General features: G+C 35.9%; 1 pseudogene; it reads left to right on the top strand.

Moving 5' to 3' along the window:
• Positions 1-333: 333 nt before the first annotated feature.
• Positions 334-850, top strand: LOC133756641 (protein LZIC-like; annotated as a pseudogene).
• The last annotated feature ends 3,444 nt before the right edge of the window (positions 851-4,294 follow it).

The raw sequence follows: 4,294 nt of genomic DNA, 5'->3' as shown, positions 1-4,294 counted from the left end.
TGATGATGGCTTTCTTTCTGTTTCTGTGTGTAGCACATTCTTTAGTATCTTTAAAAGTAAGGCTACATGAGTGGTCAAAAATTGTATCAATTTCTGTTTGTTATGGAAGGTCTTTATTTCATCTTCATTCATAAATGAGAGCTTTGCAGGGTATAGCATTCTGGGGTGACAGTTTTTTTCTCTTAAAACTTGAACTACATCTTCCCATTCTCTTCTAGTCTGTAGGGATTCTAATGAGAAGTCTATTTGGAGGCCCTTTGAAAGTAATCTGGCATTTCTGTAATGCACATTTTACAATCTTTTCTTTAAACTTTAAACTAAGAGACAGAGATTAAAATGGTTTCCAGAGGAAAGACAGAGATAAGTAAATTAAAGCAGAATTTAGAAGAACAGTTGGATAGACTAATGCAGCAATTATAAGATCTGGAGGAACGCAGGGAGGAACTGATACAGAATATGAAGAAACCAAGAAGGAAACTCTGGAGCAAATAAGTGAATTGAATGATTCACTAAAGAAAATTATGTCTGGAAATACGACTTTGGTAGCTGAACTAAGTGGAATGCAGCTGGCTATTCAGGTTGCTATCAGCCAGGCCCTTGAAACCCCATAGTCACCAGATTGTTTGCAAGAAACAGGTCAGCTTCAGACACCATTAGCAGAGATGGATAGAGATCTGATGGTAAGAAAGCTGGAAAGAGAGACCTGTACCCACTACAGAAAGTGGAGATACTAACAGCAGTCAGGAAACTTGGAGAGAAGTTAACTGCAGAGGATGAGACTTTCTTGTCAGCAAATGCAGGTGCTCTACTCAGCTCGTTTCAGAAAGTCTCTGCAGACCTGGATACCTAGGTCAGCGATGGCTGCAGCCAAGGGAACTTATTTGATGTCTCCAACATGGATGGCAGGAACCCAATCACTTGGTCAATCAAGATTGCTTCCAAGGGTCTGAATTTTCAGGAGACTGGAGTCAGGAGCCAGAGACAGGTTATCAAACCCAGGCACTCTGATATGGGACATATGTGTCTTAATCACTAGGCCAAATACATGTCCTAGGGACCCCATACTTAAGAAAGCAGTTACTCCCCATGTCCTCCCCTCAGCCTTCCAGCAACCACTAATCTACTCTCTGTCTCTGGATTTACTCATTCAAGATATTTCATATAAAAGGAATCATATCATACACGGATTTTTTGTGACTGACTTTTACTAGTGTATTTTCAAAGTTGATCCATATTGTAGCATGAATCAGTAATTCATTCCTTTATATGGCTGCATAATATTCCAATGTAGTGGATACTACATTTTTTTTTTACCCATTTCATCTGTATGTGAATATTTGAGTTGTTTCCACCTTTTGGCTATAGTGAAAAGTGTTGTTCATGAACACTAGTATACAGGTGTTTGTTCTCAATATCTGTTTTCAGTATTTTCAGGTATACACCTTGTAGTGGAATTGCTATGTTTATTTGTTTTTTAAATTGTAGCAAGATTCTTCCTCCCTTAATCCCTGTTCTCCTTCCCCAGCCCCCAGTAGTACACCAAGAAATTCTGGATTATTTGCATATGAAAGGGGCCTATGAATCTGGAATCCTTAATCTTGGTTCCCCTTAACCTTCCTATGAGACTTGCATCAGTGAACTATTTTGTCACTGATCACATTAATGCATTCATTTTGTAAGTAAGTATTCGATGTAAAATTACCAATCTTTAAAAGAGGTCCAGCTTGCAGTGCCTAGCATGACACTGACAGTCATGGTTGTTGTGACCTTTGGGAGGTTACTTAGCGTATCTGAGCCTCATTTTTCTTTTCTGTTCATTGGGGATAATAAGACCTACCTCCATAGGATTGTTGTTTATTCCCCTTTCTTCCTTTATACAGAAAAAAGTTTTGCATTGGAGCCAATCCATCACTTAACAACTCTTCTGAGCACCACAGAAAAATAACTTGAAAAGTGAAGTAAATTCTATGCAATTACAATTAGTATTAAATGACTTCTAAACTGTGTTTTCTGTTCATATTTTGCTATGTTTAATCTAGTTCTTTCTATCTCTTCAGAGACTAGAGGTAGCAGTAAAGCTAAGGCAGCTAATTGTTCAACATGCTTAGATCAATGCTTATTTTGGTGAAAAAAATCCCTGCATTTCTTAAAGAATTGAGGCTGAGGCAGAAATAAGTTCCAATGGGCAAGTGTCTAAACTGGCTGTTTAATGAAAATCTAATAATTTAAAACAATTCCTGTGTTTCAGTGTTTTGTTTTTATCCTGTGCGTGGTAAAACAGCTATTCTGGGTGGTGGTTGTTCAGGAAGAAACTTAAACATAGAATGAAAAGTTATTCCTAGGAAAAAGCTGGAGTTGGGACAAACGGATTGTTACCTTTGTTAGACCTTTTATTGTGGACTTTTATCCATGAAAAGATAATTTTTTAGCAAAATAAAAGGCTGTGCTACTCTGCCATTGAAATGGTATCTTATTACAGTGAAGGATGGATAATTAAAAATTATTACAGAAAAAATAAACCAAACCATGATGCCTAGAGTCAACCACCAAAAGAAAATCAATGACATTTTTTTACAAAATTAGTAAAAAGTGATCTTAAAATTTATATGCAATCACAAAAGACCCAGAATAACCAAAGCAATCCTGAGCAAGAAAAATCAAACTGAAGGCATCATAATACCTGACTTCAAAGCATACTACAAAGCTATGGTAATTAAAACAGCATGGTATTGCCATAAAAACCAATATATAGATCAATGAAACAGAATAGAGAACCCAGAATTTAATCAACAGACATACAGCCAACTGATTTTTGACAAAAGTGCTCAGACCACTGAATGGAGTAAGGATAATCTCTTCCACAAATAGTGCTGGAAAAACTGAATATATATATATATATATATATATATGAATGAAATTAGATCCATATCTCTCAACATATACAAAAACAGCTCAAGATGGATCAAAGACACAAATATAAGACCTGAGGCTATAAAGCTACTAGAAGGAAATGTAAGAGAAACACTCCAAGGCATTGGTATAGGGGATGACTTCTTGGACAAGATCCCCAAAGCACAAGCAATAAAAGCAAAACTAAACAAATGAGACTATAGAAAACTCAGAAGCTTTTGCACAGCAAAGGAAATGGTTCAATACAGTGAAAAACATCCAACAAAATGAGAAAAAAAATTTCAGGCTACCTATCTGACAAAGCATTAATATCTCAAATATCTTAGCGACTTAAAAAGCTCAACAACTGAAAACCAACCAATCCAGTTAAGAAATGGGCAAAGAACATCAATAGACAGTTCTCAAAAGAAGAAATATAAATGACCAAAAAATTTCTCAAATAATGTTTAACATCACCAGCCATCAGGGAAACACAAATCAAAACCACTATGGGGTATCACCTCACCCCTGTAAGAATGGCTAAAATCCAAAACACAGAGAGTAACAAATGCTGTGAATGTGGAGAAAGGGGAAAACTTATACACTGTTTGTAGGAATGTAAATTTCTGCAGCCACTGTGGAAAACAGTGTAGAGATTTCTTTAAAAACTAGAAATAGACTTGCCATATGATCTGGCAATCCCACTACTGAGTATACACCCAAAAGACATGAACACACTGTATCAAAGATATACCTGCACCACCTTGTTTATAGCAGCACTGTTTACAACAGCCAAAATTTGTAATCAACCCAGGTGTCCATCATCAAATAAATGAATAAAGAAAATGTGACATACACATATACACACAATGGAATATAATTCAGCTAAAAAAAATGATGGAATTCTATCATTTGCATCAAAATGAATGCAACTGGGGACACCATGTTGGAGTGAAATAAGCTTGACACAGAAAGACAAATACCACATATTCTCCCTTATACATTGGGGCTATACTTTAAAAACCAACAAATGTAGAAAGAAACGACTGTTATCAGTATTGCTGAAATAGAGTTTTGTGAAACTTTGTTTTATACACCTTTGTCAAACTAGTAGTTAAGATGACATATTACTATAGTTTTAATCATCTGTGATTGCTTTAAAATTGACTGTTTGGGTGAAAGAGCCCTTTTTCCATTCAATTATTGTTTATAGCCATTGTCTATATTCCCACAAAACTAAAGTCTTTTTTCTTTTTACTTGTTAAAATTATTTTTTAAAGATTTATTTTTTATTTATTTGAAAGACAGAGTTACACAGAGAGGTAGAGACAGAGAGAGAGGTCTTCCATCCACTGGTTCACTCCCCAGATGGCCACAACAGCCAGAGCTGCACCCATCCGAAGCC

Source organism: Lepus europaeus, chromosome 3 (assembly GCF_033115175.1).
Source record: "Lepus europaeus isolate LE1 chromosome 3, mLepTim1.pri, whole genome shotgun sequence".
Classification (NCBI taxonomy): Eukaryota; Metazoa; Chordata; class Mammalia; order Lagomorpha; family Leporidae; genus Lepus; species Lepus europaeus.
Note: the sequence above shows the minus strand (reverse complement) of the source record. Positions and strands in the feature narration are given on the sequence as shown.